The following is a 27,114-nucleotide window of genomic DNA, read 5'->3' as shown; positions in this document are numbered from 1 at the left end:
ACAGGGAATGGTTAAGTAACGGATAGACTATTACGTAGTTATTAAAAATCCCAATTATGAAATCTATGTAGCAACATGAAAATTACTTAGTATTAAGATTAAAAAAAAAAACAAATACAAAAATGTTGTCAAACTATGACAATGTAAAACTAAGTATGCATTTGAGCCAAGATTAAAAGAGAAAAGTAATTTATGCAGGGTGGTGGGATTACTGGTGGGTTATTTTTTCACAACTTTTATGTGTGTGTGCTGGTAGATTGCCTTTATAATTTTAAAAAGGGAAAATAAAGAAAAAAAAACAAAAATTAGAACCACAGGGGAACAGCTGGCAGAGATATATCTATTGCCATCCCATGGGATCAACAGGCTTCCAGGTTTGGTTTCTTGTCCCACCCCACCAAGCCCCAACAAAACACATCTGCCTTCTTAAGAGTTCTCACAGAAAATGAAACAGACTGCCCCATTGGGAAGATATCTAATTATGGTAGATACTAATAAAGTGAAATACCAGTTAACTAAATATGAGTTGGCAGAGTATCTCCCTGAAACGAGATGTAAAGTTTCTGGACAACAAATGATTGTCTGGTGGAATAGAAGTGTTGGAGCCCATAAGCGAGGGGAATATACTGGATATCAGTGGAAGCAATCAGCATCCCAATACCAAGTGAACTACTATGCAGGCTGATCCCAACTATAAGGAAACACCTATGTGGTATTTGCTTTATAAGCTTATCTCCAACTCCCCCCTATCCCCCTTCAGTCTAGGAAAAAAGATTGAGGGAGAAGGGTGGAATAGATTGGTCTTTTTAAGGTGCTGGGAAAAGCCTGTGGGGGAGGAGGGGTAGTAGTTGGCAGTGTGTGCAAGGATTATCGAGAAGTCTACTATTGTTTAACTCCAAGTCACAGAGGCTTTGAGCAGAGAGATACAACATGAAAGTAATGACGTTCTCCACACAGAGAAATCTCAGGGTTTGGCCAAGAATGGTCAGAGGTCAGAGCAAAAAGTATCTTTTGCTAGGAAAATCAGAGCTAATAAATGGTGTGGTAGCTCAACATCAGCAGCAGGAAAAACTTTTATAACCTTTGAATTTTAAATACCAAGGCTGATACTTTTAAAAGCCAAAGATCAAATCCTGTTTTCTATTTAGCCCTAGCAATGACAACCAAAATCAGCAGCAATCAATAACTGTTAAAAGACTTACAGTGGGGGACTTTCCTGGTGGTCCAGTGGTTAAGACTCCACGCTCCCAATGCAGGGGGCCCGGGTTCGATCCCTGATCAGGGAACTAGATCCTGCACGCTGCAACTAAGACCTGGTGCAGCCAAATAAATAAGTAAATAAATATTAAAAAAAAAAAAAAGACTCACAGTGTGCCCAAGTGTCTGTACTTCTTTAAACTCTGCTCTAAAGTAAGTACTGCATTGTTTATAAGTAGAAAATAGAAATTAATCAAAATGTACCCTGTTATAAAAGCAAAGGAAAGGGACTTCCTTGGTGGCGCAGTGATTAAGAATCCGCCTGCCAACGAAGTGAGAGAGTGGCATGGACATATGTACACTACCAAATGTCAAATAGATAGCTAGCGGGAAGCAACCACATAGCACAGGGAGACCAGCTCGGTGCTTTGTGACCACCTAGAGGGGTGGGATAGGGAGGGTGGGAGGGAGATGCAAGAGGAAGGGGATATGGAGATATATGTATACGTATAGCTGATTCACTTTGTTATACAGCAGAAACTAACACAACAATGTAAAGTAATTATACTCCAATAAAGATGTTAAAAAAAAAAAAGAATCTGCCTGCCAATGCAGGGGACACAGGTTTGATCCCTGGTCCGGGAAGATCCCACATGCCGCAGAGCAATTAAGCCCGTGCGCCACAACTACTGAGCCTGTGGTCTAGAGCCCATGAGCCACAACTACTGAGCCCGCGTGCCACAACTACTGAAGCCCGCGCACCTAGAGCCCATGCTCAGCAATAATAGAAGCCACTGCAATTAGAAGCCCACGCACTGAAGAGTAGCCCCTGCTCACCGCAACTAGAGAAAGCCAGAGCGCAGCAACAAAGACCCAACGCAGCCAAAAAAGTAGAAAAAAAAAGCAAAGGAGAAACTGCAAAGAAAAAGACTACCAATAAAAAGTTCTATTCATCAAAAACCTGCCAACGCATAGTTAAAAAGCCAACAACCAAAAGGAATATTTGCAACATATGATAATTACTATCATTAATATCTTTATTAATATGTAAAAGGTCCTTAAAAAGTAGTTAGTAAAAGATAATCAACATATTAGAAAAATAAGCAAAAGTGATGAGCAGGCTCTTAAAAAAAGAACAACCACAAATGGACAATTCATACATAACAAAAGTTGCAACCTCACAAAAAATTAGAGAAATACAAATTAAAATCATGAGAAACATTTTTGGCTTATTAAATTCACCAAAGTTTTACTAAACTAATAATCCCCAGTGTTGGCAGAGATGTGGCAAAATAAGCATTTTGAAAGTAATAGAAATTGATACAACCTGTCTAAAGAGCAATTTAGCAATACATACATAAGGCTCAATAATTCCACTTCCAGATATTTATCCTAAGGAAATAGAGATGCATGTGACAAAAATAATCATTACAGAATTATTTATAACAAAATTATTCTATGGGGCTTCCCTGGTGACGCAGTGGTTAAGAATCCGCCTGCCAATGCAGGGGACACGGGTTCAAGCCCTGGTCCGGGAAGATCCCACATGCCACGGAGCAACTAAGCCCCTGCGCCACAACTACTGAAGCCTGCACTCCTAGAGCACGTGCTCTGCAACAAGGGAAGTCACCACACTGAGAAGCCCACGCACCGCAACAAAGAGCAGGCCCCGCTCGACACAACTAGAGAAAGCCCACATGCAGCAACGAAGACCCAACACAGCCAAAAATTTAAAAATTAAATAAATAAATTAATTAATAATTTTATAACAAAAAATGAGACACAACCTAAAGTCCCAACAATAGGAATTTGGTTCAATAAGTCATGGTCTATTTACACAATTAAATACTAGGCATCATTATAGATCAATATTTAAGACTATGAGAAATGCTCCTAAAATGAGGAAAAAAGATACTGAAGTGTATACACAGTACAATCTCTATTTAAAACAAAAAAATGTTTTTACTATACATAGTTCTTATGAAAAAGGCCAGAGGAATACTCTAAAATGTCAAAAATATCTCAACAGATAATGAAATTATTTTCTTTCATTTTTATCTACATTTTCAAATTATTTATTCAAACGATTTATTTCAAATTTTATTGCTTAAGTACTTTTATTAAATTATATTTTTAACCCATGAAAAGAAGAAGAAATTAGGCAGGCCAAAAAATCTGAGGCGCCTGGGGCTTCCCTGGTGGCACAGTGGTTAAGAATCCACCTGCCAATGCAGGGGACACGGGTTCGAGACCTGGTCCGGGAAGATCCCACATGCGGCGGAGCACCTAAGCCCATGCGCCACAACTACAGAGCCTGTGCTCTAGAGCCCGCGTGCCTAGAGCCTGAGCTCCGCAACAAGAGAAGTCACTGCAATGAGAAGCCCGCGCACTGCAATGAAGAGTAGCCCCCGCTCGCCGCAACTAGAGAAAGCCCGCATGCAGCAACAAAGGCCCAACGCAGCCAAAAATAAATAAATAAAATAAAATAAATAAATTTATATTTTAAAAAAATTTGAGGAGTTTCTTACAGAGGACTCTAAAAATCACTACTATAAAACTCTTTAAGCACATCTGGCATGACTCAGCAAGGGACTGCCAGCTAGAAAATCGGTGAAGTAACTTAATTAAAATTAAAGGTGTACTCAAAATAAAAAGCTTCAGCATACACCAGTGTCTGCAACTTGCTGCAAGCAGCCAAAGTTGGAAAGAGCAAACCACAGACGTCCGCCTGCCTACCTTGCCTGGGGGCAGTCCTCAGCACCCAGAGGTGATGGCCCCTGCCCCATGTCCACAAATACCAGCCTAGGAACCATGGCTCACCCTGCAGAGCACTCAGCAGGGTTCACCCTGAAGCATCTGAACAAGCTAGATCCACGCATGGTGAGCTCACCCAGTGATCTAGAATGGCCTAGTCAACAGGCAAGGCAGGCTCCCCGGTTCTCTGAGCCCTAGGCCGAGAGCAAATTTCACTCAAAGGTGAGAAGGGGGAACCATGCTATGATACACACAGCCCCCTTGGGGGTGAACTGGCAGACTGACGCTGTGTCCTCTCGGGTAAGTTTCTATTCAGGGAAGATCTGGAAACTAAAACAAAAGTTACAGTGAATATAAATACCCAGTTTTTATTGCAGGGTCTACTAGCTGCCCAGGAAATTTTGCCAAACAGTTAAGTAAACATATAAACTAGGTGAGAGGGAGGGAAGAACACCTTAATTTTAAAAGGGCCTCATCAGGCCTAATTAACCTATTTGAATTCTTTGTGGGGATAAAAGCAATATGATTATGTCAGAACTAGTAGGCAGAATTTCTAATGCCAAAATTCCACCAAAAAACAACAAACTGAATTCCATGTTGCATGTATGTTTGTCTTTATGTGATTGTGATTTATGGGAAACCATGAACGACGGTGTTTTTTAACCCATTGACCAGTTCTGGACTGGAGCTTGATGCTTTCGTAAATTGCCTAGAATGATAGTTCCCAACCCAATGGGGACCCAACTTCATATCCACAGATGTGTTCCCAATGACCAGCCATTAAAAACACCACTACTGAATGAGACTCCATGAAAAAATTAATTTGAAAAGGAGGTCTCAATGCGTTGGGAACCAATAATCTAGCAGAAAAACATTAGGCTGTAAGATTCATGAGGGAAGAGGCTTATCTGTCTCGTTCACCACTGCATTCTCCATTAGGCAGTCAATAAATATTTGCTGAAGCAATAAAACGAAACCTTCAAGACTGCGAATGGCCTAAAAGCTGTTCCAGAAATGAAAATGCGAAATTAAAAGACAAGTTCTCAGGAGGCTGTATGAATAGGCGAAATTATGGCAAAGGAGCATTAGTGAAAGCAAATGTGAAGGAACGTTTAGGGAAAAGCAATTCCAATTATACTGGAATGTATATGGTTATGGTTAGAATAATGGGTTCTAAGCTAAACTGTTCAATAAAGAAGCATCAGCTTAGACTGTTCCCTTAAGACACCATGTTGCATGTTTCATCACAAAAGGCCCAGAAAACACTGGGCATTATCAGAAAGGACACTGGAAACAAAATAAAACTTGTGATCCTGCCCTTCTTCACAACCACTCAGTGTCCACAGAGAGATGTGCTGAGCAGTTTTGGCTCCCCACACTTTAAGAAAGATGTACCAGAGTTGGAAAAGGTCCTGAGAAATGAGACTGAGTAGATGGAAGAGCTTTCTAATGAGAGCCTAAAAATTAGAACTCTATTTTATTCTAGAGAGATGAAGATTTAGGGGAAAGGGGGAACATTATTAAGTATAGGTTTGTTCATCAAACCTCAAACACTAGAGAGCAGAGGGCAGCATTTTTGAAGTTTGAAGTAAATAAAAGATATAGACCAAAACCAACAACAACAACAACTTAATCCATTAGTCAGAAAATATATTGATATTGTTAAAGGTAAAATATATAAATGTAGTAACATCCACACTCATTCAAATCTAGAATTTTTTTTTTTAAAGGCTCTGAGAAACTAAGAACGAGGAATCGTCACTAAATCCATGAGCTTTCTTTCCCTCAGCATTGAAGCCTTTGAATTTCAAATAACGTTAAACTTGATCACCTGTTTTTCTTAACAATATTAAGTTCAGCAATAACAGGACATCAAGGGGGCAGAGACACTCCAAATTTAAGAAAAGTCTGATCTCTATTCAGTATATTCTGTCTAATGAAACAAGGTAACATCACAGATTTACACGATGAAAATGAAAGACCACATGATTTAGGGAACACTGGGCTGTGAGACAACAAAATTGTTTCCTTTTATTTGTCACCTTGTTGGATGAGGACTAGAAGGAAGGATGAATGTATGTATGTTTTACAACCTGTAGGTGAACTCTTTACCCTACTGCCCCACATGACTGAATATGGCGTAGATATTGACATAAACTGTGTTCAATTATTGTTATAACAGTTAAGAGTTTAAAAATGGATAAATAGGGGCTTCCCTGGTGGCGCAGTGGTTAAGAATCTGCCTGCCAATGCAGGGGATGCGGGTTCGAGCCCTGGTCCAGGAAGATCCCACATGCCGCAGAGCAACTAAGCCCACGTGCCACAACTACTGAGTCCGCGTACCACAACTACTGAAGCCTGCACACCTAGGGCCTGTGCTCCACAACAAGAGAAGCCACCGCAATGAGAAGCCCGTGCACCACAACAAAGAGTAGTCCCTGCTCGCCACAACCAGAGAAAAGCCTGCGTGCAGCAACAAAGACCCAATGCAGCCAAAAATAAATTTATAAAAATAAATAAATAAAATTTCCCTCAGCTTTCTATTTCAGAAGGAACATCCCAGGGGATAACAAAGCAAAAAATAACTCAAACTGTATGAAACACAGAGAGAGAGAGAGAGAGAGAGATTATTTAGCAGACCCTAAGAAAGTGCTTGAGTTGGTTCCCAGGTGGGAGAACTTCTGTACCAGGAATGGAAACTGGGCAAGGGGAAAGAGAGAATGAGCAAGCAAGCACAAGAGCAAGCTGCTACTCCCATGACTTGCAGGAACTTCAGTCTGGACTCTGGCTGGAACATTGATCAGAAAGAGACACTGCTTCTATGGGTGGTAGAGAAGGGAGCTCAGTGAAACTTTAGCTGGATCAAAGGAAACAGAAAAAAAGAGTTCCATGTTCCTGGACCCAGAATGAAGCCCCAGACTGGGAATAGTAGAGCTAAAAGAATAAGAAATTGTGAACCACAGAGAACTAGCTTTCACCCCTATGCTGTCACCAATTACCTATGTAAGGATCTTAGACAGGCCTTGGTTTAATATGTAAAATTAAACTAACTTAAAGGGTCTCTGAGACCTTGAACAGGCTAGGCTACAACAGCTGGGCAAATTAATCTAGAACTATTGGATTTCTACATAAAACTTAAGTCCTAAAGTAGACAAGCAGACTCTCTACCACATATATACTACTGCCCTCCTGAATACACTTCTGAGGCCTTCTTATAGGTCTAAGTGATCCCAAGTCACAGACGTTCTGAGTCAATCAGTGGCCAATGCTTCATTTCATGAGGCACCTGGCATTCTAATTATTAGCAAAGAACAGCCCAAAGAGATTCTCAGCAGTATACAAGAAAACAGGTGCCCCTACAGACCCAGGCAAAACAACAAAGCGTTTCACTTGTCTTTTCCTCTATCTGGTCTTAGTCCTGCCAATGCATATTTTGCCAGAATGGTTGCTGTAAAGCACTTATCTGATCACAGAGACGTCCCAGTTCAAAATCCCCATCACCTTCAGTAAATAAACTCTTCTTCCAGCATGCAGAAGCCATTCCCATCTGGTCTGTGTCCACCTCTCCAGCCACTTCCCAGGGTACATTTCAGTCACTGGTGTCAGAGCTTGAGCTGTTCCTCCTGAGTGGCCCCAAACATAAATCTGCCCGAGAACTCCTCCTCATCCCCAAGCTCCTGTTCCGGGGCCCCACCTCCTGGATGCCTTCTCTGAGTCCTCTGCCCTTCCCTTCCTCCCTTCCTCTATGGCAGCACTTCCCACAGTAGGCTGGGATCCGGAGTTTTCTCATCAGTCTGTGAGTCTCCCCAGAATTGGGGTCATGTCCTTTACCTTTATGTCCAGGGCCTAACACACCTGGTTCCCAATGGTATGGGGGCTGTCACTGCTCCCACCCCTCCCAGAACCTTCCCTTGAAGCCTCTCCAAACCCTGGGTGATACACCTGTCCCTGCCTGCCCTGCCCAAGATGTCCGTCACCCAGAGGCAGCTTCTCTTCTCCCCGTCTAAGCCCTTCCACCCCAACCAAAAATTCCATTTCCCAAGAACAGAATTGCATTGCAAGCATTCTAACAAGACTCACAGGATGTTAGAGCTGAAGTGGACCTCAGAAATGACCTGGTCCAGTGGCTTCCAAATGCCCGTCTGCAGACTGCTGCTGGACTGACTGCAAAAGAATAACATGGGGAGTGACTTTAAAACACAGAATCCCAGGCTCCACTGTGGAAATTCTGATTCAGTAGGCCTGGGATGGATCCCTGCATTTTTTTTAAAAGCTTCCCAGTTGATTCCAGGGCACTGGTCTAGTCCAACCTCTTCATTTTATACATGAAGAACTGAGGCTCAGAAAGGGGAAGTTCATCCATCAAATAATTACCAAATGCCAAGACTTATGCCAGGCACTGAGGACACAAAGGGAAGGCCCAGACCCTGTTTTTGAGTGCCCTCCCCTCCACAACCCACTGAAAACACCTCGCAACCACATACCTGTGAGTGCCACCAAAGGCTCATCAAGGGGACACAGGCTTCCTATAGGCAAGGAAGGGAGAGGGACTTTCTCTGACTACCCTTGTCAGAAGTCATCTCATCCTCCCTTGTGCTCCCTTTTGTTTCACTTATTTCTCCTCATAATTTTCTACCTTTAATGTAGTACCTTTAAACTACCTTTAATGTAGTTTACCAGTAAAATGTTCTCTCTTGTGCTATTTCATAAGCCCCTCGACAGGCACTCACTGAATCATTAATTAATTGGTATCCCTCGATTCTAGACTTGGATTTCTACTTGGATAGGCATCTCAAATCTAATATGTCCAAAATCTAACTCTTGATTTCCTCCTACCTTCTTTCTCATTTCAGTAAATGACAACTCAGTCCTTCCAGTTGCTTGGGCCAAACCTTGGCATCTTTGAGTCCTCTCTTTCCCTCATACCCTTCATCCAATCCATAAGCAAATCCCGTCAACTCTACCTTCAAAATGTATCCAAATCCAACCATTTCTCACCACCTCCAACCATCTTCTTCTCTCTCCTGGATTCCCACAAAAGCCTGATGACTGGTCTCCTTGCCTCTCCTCTTTGCCTCTACTACTCACTCTCAACACAGCAGCCAGAGTGCTGCTTTTAAAACATCCACCAGATCATGTTCCTCTTCTCCTTAAAACCCTTCAACACCGTCCCACCTCGCGCAGAGTAAAATCCAGTCTTCACCCCAGCCTACATGGCCAGGATGATCTAACTGCCCTCTGTCTCCTACACCTCTCTCTGTTGCCAGTCTGCTCCAGACTCCTTACTGCTCCTCAACCAAGCAGGGCATACTCCTGCTCAGAGCCTCTGCATTTACTATCCCCTCTGCTTGGAATGTTCTTCCCCTCAGATCTCTGTGGGCCCACTCCTCACTTCCTTCAGGTCTTTATTCAAACACCACTTTGTCAGGAGCCTTCTATGACCATTGTGCATAAGATACCAATCCCCACCCTCACCATCAATCTCTGTCCGTTTAGTCTGCTTTGTTTTCCTTCACAGCCCTTATAGCATCTGACACATTATATAATTGCTCATTTATTTATTGTCTGTGTGTAAGCTCCACTATGTTTACTAGATGGTAATCCACCGTTAGAAAGGGGGAGTGATGTGACAGGCTCATCTGTCCAGAAGGAAGATTGTTCAGGGATAGTCACAGATTCCTAAGCAAGTTTATTACCAGTCAAGCAGCTGGCAAATTTGCTATATTGTTTGTATTTAGCTTTTTAAAACTTTTTATAAATAGAGAGACCTTGAGTGGTGATGGGGCCTTGCCGGGGGAAAGGGTCTATCTGAAGTCGCACTTGTCTATGAACCCTGGGTCCCTGCAGAGCTAAGTTAAATATTATATTTTATTGGTGGAAAGTGCCTACTGGCCATTGTCCCCACAATAAGGTCATCTGTCTTGAGGTCTGGATCAGTGTGACGCCAGTGGAGGGGGAAGGCTAGCTCTCAGAACCGCAGGGAAGAGGAGAACACAAGGTGGTCTTGAGTCTTAAGACAAGAGGATACAACTCTGTGAATATACCAAAAACCATTGAATTACGCACCTTAAATGGGTAAACTGTATGGCATGTGAATTATATCTCAATAAAGCTGTTAGATTTTTAGAAAAGATAAAAAGGAAGAAAAGAGGATAGAACCGAAAGGAACTGGGATTATAAAAGACTACAACTGACTGGGATGATACAAGTGGAAACTAGGTATAGGCAACAAAGTTTAAGCAGAGCTAAGAACTGAGATAAAAACTGATACTTTGTAACCAGTACCCCCTTTTCCTTTCATTACTTGAAACAGATCTCAGCACTAAGGGACACTGCACTTTGTTAAAAGGGAACAAGACCCAGAGACAGAAAAAAGAGAGACAGGACTCCTCTTGTTCACACGCCATCCTTGAGGAGTTCCCCCCCACTGAACTTTGTAAAAGCATCATCTCTTGGTAGTAGGGATCCCCAAATTTAGGTAAGAAGCCAGTAGCCTCAGACCTGCTGGGAACCAAGCCTCCATTCCCTGAATAAAAGGGCCCCAGAAAAGAAAAAGCGGCCATTCCGCAGATCACTCCTTCCCCAGCTCTGGTACCCCTGTGTTTGGTGGCTCTGGGTGTGCCACCAATCTCATCTACCACAGGCAAACCACAGTCCCAAAGATCCCGAAATTAAAAGGTTGGGGTGGGGGACAAATGTACTATTAGTATTGGAGTGTCTCTTCAGTTCCCTTAGGTCACTAAGGAGTTTAGGAGCTGGTGAGTCAAGGGCCTGGTAAAGGATGCCTCTCCCAGGTACTCTACTCTCACTCCTCTTTTCTTTTCCTCACACCTCCACACACACACACACACACACACACACACACACACACACATATACTCTTCTCCTTCCCGTTCCTCTCTCTCCCCCTACTCCTTCCTACATGCCCCTCTCCATCCCTCCGTCCCTTTCTCTCTTCCCCCCTCTTCTCTCCCTCACAGATGTTCTTCTTTATCCCCTTGTTCCTCCCTCTTCTCTCCTTCCCCTCTCAAAAGAGATCTGGGTGGGCTCTTTCACCATGGCTGCTCAGACCCAAGGGCAGCCAGCCTCCTGCAGGAAAGCAGGGCGCCAGCCAAGGCAGCTTTTCACCAACAACCCAGCATGGCAATGGACCCAACATCCAGGTGTCCGCATGTATGCCCACTGTATATGTCCCTGGTGATCCAAGGGAATGATAGAAAATAATGTGTTCAAAGGACATCCCTATGTGCCCTTCCACCATCAGAAAAAAATGGAATATTAAAAGTCCTTATCTTTTTAAGATATTATCTGTGAAATGTTCACAGATAAAATGATGTGATATCTGGGATCTGCCTCAAAATAACACAGGGCAGGAGGAAGAGAGCAGGGAGGGCATGTATAAATGAGACAAGATTGGCCATGAAATGATAACTGTTGGATCTGCATAAGGAGTGCGTGGGAGTTTATCATATCATTTTCTCTACATATGCACATCTCAGCACACTAGGAACCAGACTCTTGGATAGTGGACTCTATGGGTGCAACTAGCTTACCACCAAGATCACACCCATTAGGATGGCTATGATCAAACAAAACAGAAAATAGCAAGTGTTGGTGAGAATGTGGTGGAGAAACTGGAATCCTTGTGAATCGCTGGTGGGAATGTACTGTAGCCACTATGGAAAACAGCATGGCAGTTCCTAAGGAAAATTACACATAGTGGATATAACACTTCCAATTCTAGGTATATACCCAAAAGAATTGAAAGGGGTCTCAAAGAGGTATTTGTACATCTATGTTCACAGCAACATTATTCACAATATCCAAAAGGTGAAAACAACCCAAGTATTCATCAATGGATGAATGGATAAACAAAATGTGACATAAATATAAAAGGGAATATTATTCAGCCTTTAAAAAGGAATGAAGTTCTGATACATGCTAAAACATAGATGAACCTTAAAGGCATTATGCTAAATGAAATAAGCCATATACAAAAGGACAAATATCGTGTGATTCCACTTATATGAGGTACCTAGAGCAGTCAAATTCACAGAGACAAAAAGTAGAACAGTGGTTACCAGGGGATAAAGGGGAGAAAGGAAAAGGGGTTGTTATATAATGGGTACAGAGTTTCAGTTTGGGATGATGAAAAGGTTCTAGAGATGGACGGTGGTGATGGTTATGTGAATGTCCTTAATGCCACTGAACAGTACACTTGAAAATGGTTAAAATGGTGTAAATCAACTATACTTCAATAAAAATAATAACAAAAACACTAAAAAATTCTTGGATCCCCTTAAAATATGGTTAAAATGGTCAATTTTCTAATGTATGTTTTACCACAATTTTTTAAAATAATGATAACTACCAAGGAACATTGAAAAAAAAAAAAAATCACTTGTGTCCCAACTCTCAGCTCTTCAAGGCCAGCTCAGGTCAGCCTAGACATCATACCTCAGTGAGGTTCTCAAAACAAGGGTGTGGTGAGTATTGCTGGGAGTGTAGAGCTGTGGAGAAAGGAATAACTTCTACCTATAGGCACATGGTCTAGTTTCCAAACACCACCTAAGGAAAGAAGAAAAATAAAATGTGTTTTAATAGGTCTGAAGGCAAATGTTAAAGTAAGTTAATAATAATAATAATAAAGTGTAGGTCAGACCCTGAGAAGACTCTCCAAACCTAATTCAAAGCGGGCCTCAAATGTAGTCAAAGATAAACTATCCCCAGTCCCAGATCTTCTCCCTTTCGCCTAGCATAGTGTGCTGGTTCAGAGCCCAGACTCTACGTGGGTTCAAACCCCAGTTCTACTACTTGCTAGCCATGTGACCTTGGCCAGGTTTCTTCACCTCTGTGTCTCAGTTTCCCCGTATGTAAAATGGGGGTTACAGGGGTTAAATGAGTTAATATTTGTAAAGCTCTTACAACACTGCCTTAAACATAGCAAATACACGTGTTTGTTAAGTATTCTGCCACCGACCTCAGTGGCCAGCAAGCTTTACCTCATAATTTTTCAGAGTGCCCCTGCAGACCACTGAATCCCTAAACGTCAGGCTGACTGGATGCATGCACAGGGGACAGAGACAGGGCAAGTGAAGGTCGGTTACCCCTCCTCGCAGCTCATCCTCCAGTGCTCAGGAGGGCTTAGGAAGCAGAGGATCAAGGAGTGAGCAAGGGGACCAGGGGGCAGGCAGGCTGGGGGAAAGTCACAGGTGGGGGAGAGGCAGGGAAGGGACAAGTACCAAGCAGGGGATGAGAATAAGAGAAGACATGGGAAAAGCTGGCAGACCCTTTTTTTTTTTTTTAATCTAAGTGGTCCTCAATTGTAACTGGACATCAGAATCACCTTGGGAACTTTGGAAGCTACTCATGCTTGGCCACAATCTCCCAAGATTCCAATTTTATAGGCCCGTGTGGAGAAACTAGTTAACAGTCCATCAGGTGCATGTACCCACAAATGACAATAAAAAGTCTCTTTTCTAATTCCGCTCACTCTCACTCTAATTCTGCATTCCCTCGCTTGACTTCATTTCTGTCTTAACTTTGACAGACCAGCATTTAGTTTGGATTCTAAATAGAGATATAGACAATATTAACGGAAAAACTTATAAGGGAATGGAAGGAAACTCATTATTCCAATTCTATAGAAGGGAAATACAGAAAACTTTTTTTTCTTTTCTTATTTGGACCTTCACATTTCAAAACATAAACTAACAAGCAGACACTGTGCTGTCCAGATGAGGATAAAGTCAGAAACCAGGGGATGGGGTAGGGAGTGTCTTAGATCTGATGTCCAAAATAAGTTAGTTCTGAGGTGCTCCAATGAGTGTGCCTGATTATTTATTCCAGGGTAACCTCAGTTCCTGCAGACACTGGATTCTTTAGGGTTATTCAGACCATCTCTGGTGCCCAATAACACAGTTTGGCTGCAGAGAGGGGCTGGCAAACCTGAGCATCAGGCTCCATCCACCCAGGCTGGCTGCTTCTCTCAGGTCACCCTACCACATACACAAACGTGGATTTATAGGAACTTCACAGTTTTTATAACACTATTGCCACTTCACAGGGAACTCGCCAGTTGAGTGGCAGAACCAAGACTAATGCTGAGGCTCCTGCTTGCCTCCAACCACCAGACTGCCCTTCCACTCAGGAACTCTGAACCAGGAGGTCTGACTTCACATTTCAGTTTCCCAACATCCTCATCTTTCCAAGGTGCTACTGTATATGGCACACATTTTCCTTCAACTGGTATTGAGACATTCACTACAGCCCTTGCCACAATTATGACACACTTTAGGGTGTTGTAAGACCAAGATTAGAAAACAACGTACTAGAACACTGTTCTAGATTAGAGGTTCGTCCAACACCAGAAAGATTAAGAACTGTCAGAGCCCAAGAGATTCTAGGAAACCATTAAATTTAAGCTGCTAACTCTACGAGCAAGGAAATGAAGGCCCAGAGAGGTGAGGCAATCAAATGAGATAAAGTACATAAACTGAAGAGTTTTTATTACTGTGAAAGATTCCTGTTATTCCTGGCAAGGTGACTGGCCCTGCCTTAGCTTCCCAGAGGGCCTGAAGTCTCCTACTCACAGTTACCCATTCAAATCTCTCCATCACACACCCAGTATAAGGCTTATTAACCCTCAGACTAGTGATTCTAGGCCTGGAAGCACATTAGAAACACCTGGGGAGCAGTGCTAATACCTAACCCCACCTCAGGCCAATTAAATCAGAATCTTTAGGGGTGGGGCCGAGCATTTTTTAGAAAACAACCCAGAGGACTGATGTTGTCTGGGGCTGGGAACCACGGTCTTTAGACCAAAGTATAGTCCAGGGACCACTGGCCTCAAAAATCACCCCAAAATCTTGTTAATGATGCAGACTTCTGAGTCCACCTGCAGACTGACTCAATAGAAATAAAGTGGGTCTCGGGACTTCCCTGGTGGCGCAGTGGTTAAGAATCCACCTGCCAATGCGGAGGACACGGGTTTGAGCCCTGGTCCGGGAAGATCCCGCAAGCCACAACTACTGACCCCTCGTGCCACAACTACTGAAGCCCACGTGCCTAGAGCCCGTGCTCTGCAACAAGAGAAGCCACGGCAATGAGAAGCACACATGCCGCAACGAGGAGTAGCCCCCGCTTGCCACAACTAGAGAAAGCTCATGCACAGCAACGAAGACCCAATGCAGCAAAAATAAATAAATTAAATAAATTAAAAAAAAAAAAAGAAATAAAGTGGGTCTCAGGAATCTGAAGCTGTGACAGTCATCCAGTGGTTAGAGAACAACAGCACTGGCACTGAGTGGGTCTTGGAAGACACACCTGTGCTCCAGCTGACCCTGGAGTCCTGGATGGCCCCAGTAGCTGGCCTGGGAAAGGTTCCCAGATGATTCAGACTCTGGTGCCCACTCTAAGCTAAGAGCCCCTGAAGAAGCCCCACTGCTCCAATCACCAGCAGCTGTGGCAAACCTTTCAAAAAGAGAGGTAGAGTCCATCGTGGTTCTACACAGCCACCTCGGGCTTCCCATCTCACTCAGAGCTACGGCTCAGGCCCCCACTAGGATTTACAAGCCCAGTGGGTCCACCCTGGGCTCCTCTCCCATACCTTCCTCCTCCTCACTCCAGTTTTTCTCTCCACCCTGACTGCTCTTCCCTCAGATAAATGCATGGGTCCCTCTCTTACTCCTTCAGAACTCTGTTCAAATGTCCATTATCAGTGAGACTTCCTTATTTAAAGCAGAAAATCTGCCTCCCCACCAAACCTCTCTATCTTCCATCCCAGCTTTGTTGTTTTTCTCTGTAATACTTTTCACCATCTCTCATACTTTATGTTTTACTTGTTCATTGTCTATAAGACCTCACACACTAGACTACGAGCTCCATGAAAGTAAGATTTTTGTTTGTTTTGTTCCCTGTTACAGTCCCCGTGCCTATGGTGCCTGGCACAGAGCAGGCACTGAAATATTTATTCTAGGAATTAATACATCAGGAAGACCAATCTTAAAACATAACTTGTACCAAAAGATCATGAAGAAGCTGATTATACCAAAATCACTTCTCCACTGATCTCATCTTGGCAGAAGCCTTTTTAAAAACAGGCTAGAGGCCTACTGAAACAGAAGCCATTTAGAAGTAAGTATTTCCCGTCAATTAATCCAATCCAAATGGGTCTGTGAGTCAAAGACAATTTGTTCTGAGGAATAGATAAAACTATGGAGACAGAAAATGGAGTTGAAAGAAGGTAATCGAACAAATGGATTTCAGATACTGTCCTGGTATATGTGTAGGTTCAGAAGAAAACCAGAGAGCACTTACAGCTACTCTCACACAGGAAAGTTTCCAGTGGACCAAAAAGGACAGGCTCCCATCCAGGGTTACAGTCGGTGAGATGCAGGCCCAGTGCAGGATACGACGGCCTGCTTCCCACCAGATCCATCAACCTAATGAACCTGGAGAGGGCCCTTCCTCTTTCCCTTGTGCCCGCTTATCCCCACCCGCTTCCAAAACTCATTTGAAACCATGGACAGTACTTTAAGCTCTACCAAGTTGGGAGCACTAGAAGCTTTTGTCAAGGCCACACAGCAGCTGGGGAAAATTCTGCCATTACTAAGTCTCACAGATGTCATCTGTTCTGCTCCATGTCTCCATCCTTGTCCTTGTTACCGCTTCCCTCGCCACCTCTGGTCTCTCCCCACAGTCATTCTATATGTCTAAGACCAATCTTCCGCATCACCATTTTCACGGGTCGTTCACTCTGCTCAAAAACTTACAATAATTTTCTATAGCCAATCACATCAGCTCCAACCCTCGGGCCAGACTTTTGAGAACCTCCGTCGTCTAGGCCTAGACTTTAAATTTCAGCAGCTGCTTCTTCACCCGCCTCAAAGCACCAAATCACTGCCTTCACCTTCAACAGCACCAGTAAGAGATGAGACGGTAGAGCCTGGAACAGACTGGACCACATCTCCAACCTCCATTCCTGCCCAAAGCATCCTCACTCTCCACACCATCCATACCCATCCCCCCACAACAGCTTCTAGCCACACTGTCCTTTCCCACTCGACTTCCACAACACACACACACACTACACACATCCATGCATGCTCATTCATTCAACTGATAATATTAGTTGAGCACCTCCTAGGTGCCAGGCCTTATCCTAGTCACTGTGGATACCACAGTGAACAGAACAGACTAAGTCCCTCCCGATGCAGTGCTGACATTCCACTAGGAGACAAATGGACACAAACAAGCAAATTCATGATATGTCAGGTAGTCATATAGCCTTTCTCAATAGGAGTTCAACTGTCCTATTGTCTCAATAGGAGTTCAGTAGGAAATCAGAAAATGGTACGACTACATTCTCAATTCTGAAGCAAGTGAGAGTGCAAGCCATGTGAATACAGGGGAGAAGAGGTCTTAGGCAGAGAAAAGAGCAAGCAGAAAAGCCCTGAAGCAGGGAAATGCTTGGTGCATTCAAGGAACCCAAACCAGAGCAGAGGCAGTCACAGGAGATGGGGGCGGGAAGCAAATAATGGAAGGCCACTGTGAGGACTTTCACTCTTAGATTGAAGGCTATAGGAGGACCTGGGGTAAAGGAGCGACATGCTCTGACTTTCATTGTAAAAGGATCACTCCTCTCTGCCGTCTATCATCAGGTAGTAAAATTATGAGGGACTTATTTTCTTCTTGAATGTTCCAAAATTTTCTAAACTGAATATATATATATATTTTTTTTTTCTTTTTTCTTTTTTTTTTTAAGTCCGCACCACACGGCTTGTGGGATCTTAGGTCCCTGACCAGGGATCGAACCTGGGCCCCCGTCAGTGGAGGCTCGGAGTCCTAACCACTGGACTGCTAGGGAATTCCCAAATTTTTTTTTTAATTTTTATTGGAATATAGTTGATTTACAATGTTGCATTAGTTTCAGGTGTACAGCAAAGTGAATGAGTTATACATATAAGTATATCCATTCTTTTTTACATTCTTTTCCCATATAGGGCATTACAGAGTACTGAGTAGAGTTCCCTGTGCTATACAGTAGGTCCTTATTAGTTATCTATTTTATATATAATAGTGTGTATATGTCAATCTCAGTCTCCCAGTTTATCCCTCCCCCTCACCCCCTTACCCCCTGGTAGCCATACCATATTTTCTAAATGAAGGAAAAACAATCTTCCTAATCCTTTAAGACTGAGCCCAAATTCCACCTCCACTCAAAGCCCCCTGTACCAGTGCTAGGCCATGCTGTACTCTAGACCCTGGCCATCAGGACCACTAGGGTGGTCCCAGTGTTAGCAGTACCTGCTTACAGCAACTAATGTTCATGAAAGTTTCTTCTGCTGCCCTCACTTCTCTCCTGTCATGCAGGAACATGTCCCTTCGGACACTCTTGCCCCAAGTGCCTGCCTGGGTCCCAGTCTTTCTCGCCATTAACTTAATTAATTCCTGGTAATTAAACTTACAGTTTAGTGATGAACTGCTAAAAGACTGACCTCTCCCAAGGGGTGTAAATACTTTTTTTATTCTTTATACAGTTCTTAAAATTCTTTATACAGTTTTTTAAAATAAATTTTATTTATTTATTTATTTATTGCTGCACTGGGTCTTCGTTGCTGCGTGCAGGCTTTCTCTAGTTGCGGCGAGCGGGGGCCTGCTCTTCGTTGTGGTGCGCAGCCTTCTAATTGTGGTGGCTTCTCTTGCTGCAGAGCACAGGCTCTAGGCACACGAGCTTCAGTAGTTGTGGCACTCGGGATCAGTATTTGTGGCTCGTAGGCTCTAGAGCACAGGCTCAGTAGTTGTGGCGCACAGGCTTAGTTGCTCCGCAGGATGTGGGATCTTCCCGGACCAGGGCTCGAACCCGTGTCCCCCGCATTGGCAGGTGGATTCTTAACCACTGCGCCACCAAGGAAGTCCCGGGTGTAAATATTTTAAAAGGGGACACTAAGTGGAAGTGCAAACGTCTTAAGCCTCAGAGGAATGCAGCTATAATGTTGGAACGATAGGCACTGGGGTGCCTAGTTTGTGGGTAGGTGGCTACCGTCTCCTAAAGGGTACAGGTGTTTAGAAAAGCAATGTCAAAGGGAGACAAGTGAAGTAATGAAAGATGAGATTACATCATTGCCACCACCTCCCTCCTCCCAAATGGCCATTCAATCCATTTTGGGTACCAGAGAATGTTCCCCAGAGGTAACCCCAGCCATCTCAGAGGGGTGACTTGTGTGAAAGTAACCACCACCCTCAGAAAGAAAAGCCCTCTTAAGACACTTCTGGTCTGGAAGCAAATTGTTCTGCAATTGCTTTCAGTGGGGGAACTCCTTGAGGGCAAAGTTCATCTCACATGATTCTTTTATGCTCCACAGAGCATCCAGCTCTGTGTTGGGCCCAGGGTGGGCCTTTCATAAACAACTGTAGATAACTGATCATTGATGGCCCAGTTGTAAAAAGGCTCCAAAGGATTTTTTTTTCCAAAGGATTTTAAATACACATAAGCATTCTAACTAAGAACAACAGTAGTATTAATCACACACCTAATATTTTTAAGGTCCTGAAGATTTATAGCCTTAATGAAGTCTCAGACAGTGAAGCAGTTTTTACGACCTCAGCCAGCTCAGTTCAGGTCTGGAGAGTCTGTCTAACAAGGCAAAGACAGAGAACAGCCCTTGTCCACACACACCCGAGCCTCGGCTGGGCCAAGCCCCAGAAGAATCTGAACAGCTGCTTGCTGCCCACCCCTGGACTCCCTTCTCCTCCAAAAATGCCAAAGCTCTGCCTCAGAGGTGTTTTTGGGCCCTGGAATAGCCTTGAGAGGCTTGCAGTTACAGTGGTCACCTTGAAGGTCACCTACCTTCAAGACCTCTCTCTCTGGTCTCACTGTGTCCTTGGCTTGCTAAAGAACAACTTTAACTTCAGAACTGAATTGGCAGATAGGAGTAGAATGCTGTAAACTGCAGCAAACCAGGGGAATAAAAGTGGAGCCAGAACCCACTCCACTGGCTCACATTCAGCTCCAGCTTGCCAAGGGCAGTGTGGGTAAACGTTCCTATGCCCAATGACTGGATGGATATAAGGATGAAGTAGCTCCATGCCTCACTCCCAGGATGGGCTGAACCTCCAGTAGGAGGGAAATTCCAGGAATGTATGTGAGGTTTATACATAGGAACCTCTCTCTTTAGCATCCCCCATGTCAATGTGTAGGAGACTAAGAGCCCTGTGGTCCATGGGAGAGGGTCCAGGGCCATGCCCAAAAGAAGTGACTTCTTTAGAAGCATGCCCCCCAAAAACACCCAACAAATGAAGCTAGAAGCCAATTCATTCTGCTCATCAGCTCCTCCCAGATGGGTGCAGCCGTGGCTCCCTGAATTCAGGAACTATCCCGATCACAGTTTCGAGCCTAATTCACCTGCTAGGGAGAGCTGTCTTTACTGCACATCTACCAAAGGCAAGCCTCCTTGCCTACCAAGGACGGACAGCCAGTTCCAACATCATACCTCTTCTAGAGGGACATATTTCTGGGCAGTCTGAGTTTTTGCTTTAGGGCATTCAATGTTTGCCTCTAAAATTAAAAACAGATTTACCCATTGTTTTTGTAATGATGACATATAAGCTTATAGAAAATTCAAATGACAGGCAAAAATATAAAGAAAAAAGTAAAAACCACTCTAATCCCACCACTCAGAGGTAAGATCTGACAGTAAACTCTGTTCTGCAGAAGAAGTGAACCTATTCTGGGTTAAACCTAGGGTGTTGCTCTTGCTTTTCTGGATAAGTCTGTGGATTTGTTTTCAGAAGACCCTTAATGCCACCCCTGAACTACTTGAAAAAATTTCAGGGGTCACCAATATTTCTGGAGCTCACAAATGCACATAACAAAGTCATACAGACTCCCTGCCCCCCACACATACTGACTTGAGGCCAGGAGTTCATCTGTTCAGCAGACATACCCCTTTTTTTCACTCAACATAGCAGAAGTCTTTCTACAATCAATCACATAAATAGACATCATCATCCTTTTCATCTCCTGGAGCATGTAAATGAGAGGAAGGGGGACACCATTACCTCTTGATACAATACCTTTAGAATCTGAAATGGAGTATTTGGGTAAATGTGACTTTACCCAAAGTCACACAGCAAACAGAGGACACCTATTCTCTGCTGATGGATTTGAGGAATGACTCTGTGGTGACACCAAACTCAAAAGGTGTTTATTAACTTTTCTTTCAGTCATAAAAAGGATCCAATGTGCCATTTCAACACATACATAAACACTTCCCACTGTCAAATAAAAATGAATGGTTGGTTGAAGTAGCACTTTTATCCCTAAAAACATTTCCCAAAATTAATAAGCTAATGGATATCCCATCCTACACGCCTAAAGCATGAAGGGGGAGAACAATGGACCAGATGCCCACAAATGGAAACATACACAGACTGTGGGTACATGCAACTGCTCCACCTCACAGGCATCAACACTAGGAACTCTCTCCTATTCAGGATGCTCCTATTTTTGCAGGAAAAGAAAAAGTTAAAACAAACGCATATAAAGATAGCGCTGGAGATAAACGTCTAATAAAAACACTAACTATTAAAACAGCAGCTCTAGGTTATAGGATTTATCAGTTTTATTTCATTTGTATACCTATCTGAATTGCCTAAATTTTCTACATGAATGCTCTTTAGAGTTTTAAAAGAAAAATAATTAATCCATAATCTAGGTTGGTCTATTTGGATTTTATTTTTTGCTGTAGAAAAATACAGATTCAAAACTCTAGAGGGTCCACCACTCGTCCCAGTTTTGTGGAAGCAGAAGGAAGTGTTAAGACGAAGCTCAAACCTCATGAAGATTGCAATCCAACAGGAAAGCTCACCATGACCAGGCTGAGTAGAGGGCAAGAATTATTACCTTCTTTTCTGTCTCCAATGTGTAGGGAAGATGAAAATCCTAAACCGATCTCTCCTTCAAGTGCAACCAAAAGAAACCACCCCTGCCCCACCTCTTCCAAGAGTTCACAGACCTCTGCTCTCTGAACAATTTCCAACGCATCTGTCCACAACCACCCCTTGGCCACAAAATTACCCACACCACTTGGTATCTGCATACCTTCTGCAGTAATCCCCTTTTCCAATACTTTATTTCTAAAAAAGTTATTCCTCCTTTTCCTTAAGTTTCACAAACACAGGATCCCACCCAAACGGTACAGAATCATTCATTCTATCAATTAAATAATCATTGTTAACTAACTACACTGTATAGAGCTTGAGGAAAGATTATGTTAACAAAAAGGGTTAGTTTTCATGGAGCCTGAGAAAAACAAACGGGAATTGAGGAGCAAGAGTTTGTTAGTCTGTCCCAGCCCTGGCCAGAAGTCAGGGAGTCGGGGTGGGGAGGGCCATGGCCAGAGGACAGAAACATCTGTCATTCTGCAGTTTCATTTCTCAAGGCTAGTTATACCCTGAGTTTATGCATCAGTCTCTTCCAAGTTTGGTTAATCAGTCTCCCTGGATCCAATCAGCTCTGCGTGCCCTACAAACTGAATTTCAGGTTTATGAAACTGAGAACAAGATCCTGAAGCACAGAGATCCCACCAAACTAAAGTCACCTCCCAGGATGACATCTGTCTCCACTCTCTAACAGCAACACCCATCACGTGATATGTATTTGATGTATCCAATAGTCTCTGATATGTCCCTGTGACTTACAGAATTAAATCCAAACTTGACCTGCCTTTCACAAGCCCAACTCAGCTTCCCAGCCTCATCCCTGGACAAACCAAGTCTCTCATGGCTCCATGCTTTCACACATGACTCTCTCTTCATAGACTGCCCTTTGCCCAGTCTTGCTTGCCTGCAAAACTTCTGTTCTTCCTCTAAAGCCCAGTTCAGAAGTCACCTCGCCCTAAAGTCTTCCCTACTTCCCCAGGCATTTATTTCTTACTGCCCCCAACTGTAGCTCTCTAACTACAAAGGCTTTAGAGAATTTGTTAAATACATTGTAGCTTATTCTTTTAATTATCTGACCTCCCCTGGATACCCTGAGCTTCTTGAGGCAAGGAACTCACATTGTATCCATAAGCCCTAGCACAGTGTCAAGACTGAAATAAGAGATCAACCTTGAAGGACTGATCACATGGAACATTGGCATTAAGTTATTTAGAGGAAAAGAGTCTCAAAATATTCAAGAATTAAATTATCTATATACTTAATCTCATCCAAAATGACAATAGGGCATGGAGGCAGCATGGGTGTTTTAAAATTTTAAGTAATAATAGCAGCTAACATTTGTACTAAGTTAATTTGATCAGCACAACCACCCTAGGAGGTAGGTACATTTTTCTGCATTTAAGCTGAGAAAAGCTTGAGGCTTTTCCAAACAGGAAACTGAGGCACGAGAGGGGTTAAATAACTCAAAAACATCCAGTTAGTAAGTGGCAAAAGCAAGACACAAACTCGGTAGTCTGGCTCCAGAGCCAGTGCGCTCTGGAATCAGGAAGATCTAGGTTTTAATACAGATTATGTTACAAATATGGCTTTGGATAAGAAATCTAACTCCTCCGAGCTTGTATATGTAAAGGAGGCAGGACAACCCCTTTCTCTTAGAGTGCAGGGAGGATTAAGTTAAATATGATAATGTTTGCAAAAGTCTCTAAAACGGGTTCTCCACCTAACAGGCACTCCATAAATGTTCATTTATTTTCCTTTCCCTTCATAAAAGCTGGGCAAAACAGTCTCTCTGAGGAAAAGGATCCTCCCCCAGACTGCTTGAGGCTTTCCAAAGCAGATCAAGTAGTGTGGCCACTCAACACAGAAAGCCTTCCTTGCCTTACCTGTTTATCTCTGTCCATACCAGAGTCCTTTTAAAATGTAAATATCATAATGTCACTCACTTAAAACCTTTCAAAGGTTCCTAATTACACCGGGGATACAATCCAAACTAAGGAGGGAAGGCATTCGGTCCCCAAGACCCCCAGTGATCTGACACACCTCTCTATAAACTTATCTCCCCTCTCCTTTTCCCCCCCCAGCCATACAGGCCTCTTTCACTTCCTCCAACTTGCCAAGCTCTCTGCTGCTCCACACATGGTTAACTCTACACCCTCCTTCAGGTCTCAGCCTAAATGTCACTTCCTCAAGGGAAGCCTTCCCTGAGCCCCCAACCCAAATCAAGGCCCATATCTCTTACCACTCTCTTCACCTTTCTTTCCTTGTACTCATTACAGTTTGAAATGATTAGTTTACCACTTCCTTCAAAGTTTTATTCAAAAGACACCTTCTCAGGAGGCCTTTCCAGACCACTCAAATATAAATTCAGTCCCTACCCGATAACTCATATTCTCCTTCCCTATCTTCTTTTTCTCATTACCACTTATTAACAGACTATATTTTTATTATATATTTTATTGTCTGGCCCCTTAGAATGAAAGCTCCACAAGGGCAGTTATTTTTGCTTGCTTTCTTCACAACATCTAACAATGGCTGGCACATATTGGTTGACAAATATTTGTTGTTGAATGAAATTTCAAGATTATTTATTATCAGGCCTTCTCACTGGTCTATGAGCTCAAGCTAAAACATGTCTTTCTGGTTTCCCACTGTACTCCCAACACCTAGTTCAGTGCCTAGCACATAATAAGTGCTCAGAAAATTTTACTAAATGAATCAAAGCCATGACCAGTGGAAAAATTGGAAAATGGTCAAAATATGTGTTAGCACCTTGCTTCCTCTTCTCTTTCACTGTATAATGTACCTGTGAGTTTGAGGAAACAGACCCCTGAAATCCCACCAAGCACCTGCCAGGCATCTATCTGTCCACATCCTGTATCCTCAGCCACACTGTACACACCAACAGATGCACTGTACAGGTCCTCCAGAACACAGAGCTGAAGGCAAGTGGGCCAACCCTATGCCAAATACCATCTTACCCCCAAGTCCCATTCTCTGACTGCCAGTCCTATTCTAGGCTAGTCCTGGGTGCCAGACATGCTGCCCTGGGTGGGCCCGTGGATTTATTCCAATCCAGGATTTTTAATGCCACCTCTGGCCTACTCAAAAAAGAAAAAAAAAGTTAAAAATCCCTGAGCAGCTCGAATAATCCTGGGGTTCTCAGAAACAGACATACCTAAGGTCGTACGGACCCCTCCCCCTCACATGCGCTGATCCAAGGCCAGGAGGCCATCTGTCCAGCAGACACTCCCCGTCCTCCCTCGGGTCACATTGAGCCTTTCCCCCCGGGTTGGCAGGAAGAGCCCCTGCAGAAAGACAATCTCCACCCTGATCAACAGGCCTGGTCACCCCCTGGGCCCCCAACTCTGGAGCAGGAATACCCGTCAGCTCCCGAAGAAACCTCCCCCAGGGTCAGAACTTGGGCGGAGGTGGGGGGAGGGACTGAGGGGCGCCAAAAAAGGTCGATCCCCCAAGTGTCTGTCCCGTGACGACGCCAGCTCTTCGGGCGACCGGGACGGTCCGGCTGACAGGGCGCCCCAGCGGGGTAAAGTGGCACCGTTATCCGTGCCTGGGCGGGGGGCCGCGGGCCAACGCCGAGGGCGACCGCCCGTCCCGCGCCGGGAGGACAGCAGCGTGCCCGCCCGGCGAGGTAGCGGCGGGTCGGGGCGGCGGAAGGGGCAGGCTGCCCGTCGGCCGGGGGCGGGGTGGGGTGGCGGCCGGGGCCCGCCAGGCGGCGGTCAGGGGAAGTGGCTGCCGCCTCAGGCGGCGAGCAGGGTCCGCCTGGCTGCAGGGCCGGGCCGCGGTGCGGGCGCGGGCTCGGCCTCGGCCCTGGCTCCGCTCAGCCCCGGCTCGGGCTGGAGCGGCCTCGGCGGCGGCCCCGGCCCACAAGCCCCGCCCGGCCCGGCCCGCGGGGGGCGCTTACCTGGCGGCGGCGGCGGCTGCAGGCCCCGGGCTCGGCCGCGCGCGTCCCCAGCGCCGGCTGCGGGAGCCACAACATGGCGACGGCGGTGGCGGGCGGGGCTGCGGCTCCGGGGGCGGAGCGGGGGCGGGAGCCGGCCTGGCGGCGGGACCTGGCTGGGGCCGCGGGCGGGGGTTGGGGGCGGGGGGGGCAGGCGGAAGGCGGCTCGGACCTGGGCACCCGCCCAGGGCGGTGCGGCTGAGGGGCTGCCCCGGCCTGGGCCCGGCTTCTCGCCTCTCGCCTACCGCCTGCCGCCTACCGCCTACCTCCTCCTGCCCCAGGCGGGCTGCGCGGCACCGACCCGGCGGTGGCGACAGCGGCGGGCTGGGCGGGGCGGGGCGGGGGCGGTGCCGGGCAGAGCTGGACCCTAGACCTCGCAGACCCAGGCCCGGCCCCCGCCCTCGTGTGACCCGTCTGCCCCGCCGAGCACCCGGCGCGATTCCGGCCCGGCGGCCGCTCCCTGCAACCTGGGCCTCTCGTTCTCTGACCGGCCTCCAGGGCAGGGGCCTTCGGTCAGGGCCGAGGTCCCCCACTAGAGGGCCACGATCTGCCTACGCGGCTGTCTCGCCCCAGCGGACAGCGAGCGCCTCTGGAGCCGGCACGGCGTCCTCTTCCCTCAGATCTGGCACCTAGTGGGGCCTAGTAGGCTGTTAAGTGAAAAGTAGCAGAGGTGGTGTGGGCCTGGCACTTAGTAGGAATGTATAATCCAAAGCCGCTGTTTGATCAGGAGCTTTATTGCTTACTGTGAGTAAATTTAATGCTTAAGTGCAAATATAATTTGTTTCTTGATCACAATACTGTTATTTTGCCAGGTTAGCTAAAACGCAAGGAGAGTTTTGAAGAAGATTGCTCTAATTAAATTGTGATTTTTTATTTTTTTATTTCCACACAGGCCCTGGCTGAAACACGGGCAGATGGCCAGGGCAGGACCTTCCAAGAACCCAGAGTACCTGGAAACTGGCGGCGTTAAGGTGGCAACTAGGTTGAGGGTGTGAGAGCACGGAGATGAGGCCCTGGTGTCTGGCAGTGAGCACCCACTGCTAACCACGGAGAAATGCCCTCTGAAGAACCGGGAGAGAGACGCCAATTTGTTCGAGAGGCGCAACTGATTTTCAGCCAGGGCCTGCTGTGGGCCAGGCTCTAAGCTGAGTTGACCACTTGGGTAGGGGGTGTGTGGTAGTGAAGCGATGAAGGCAGTAAAGGGTGATGATTCCAGAAGTTTGGCAGGACGAGGGGGAAAAGAGTAAGCCTATAGCTCCAGG

At 45.1% G+C, this 27,114-nt stretch overlaps 1 protein-coding gene across 8 annotated transcripts in view; it reads right to left on the bottom strand.

The window, feature by feature from the left end:
- Positions 1-26,324, bottom strand: part of ZNF592 (zinc finger protein 592) — a 55,605-nt gene extending 29,281 nt beyond the window's left edge. Inside the window, exons 1-3 of one of the 8 annotated variants that reach the window (XM_082448565.1) lie at positions 25,817-26,076; positions 8,032-8,115; positions 4,206-4,281 (exon numbers count right to left, since the gene is read on the bottom strand). The gene's annotated coding sequence lies outside the window, so the exon portion shown is untranslated. Of the gene's footprint in view, positions 1-1,202; positions 1,314-4,205; positions 4,282-7,452; positions 7,575-8,031; positions 8,116-8,435; positions 8,478-12,408; positions 12,522-25,816 lie in introns of those variants that run through there. The other 7 variants (XM_082448560.1, XM_082448557.1, XM_082448558.1 and 4 more) reach the window with 7 other exon arrangements.
- Between the last annotated feature and the right edge of the window lie 790 nt (positions 26,325-27,114).

The sequence above is a fragment of the Balaenoptera physalus genome, assembly GCF_965194825.1.
Source record: "Balaenoptera physalus genome assembly, chromosome: 2".
NCBI lineage: Eukaryota > Metazoa > Chordata > Mammalia > Artiodactyla > Balaenopteridae > Balaenoptera > Balaenoptera physalus.
The sequence above is the reverse complement of the archived record's forward strand: the minus strand, read 5'-3'. Positions and strand labels throughout refer to the sequence as shown.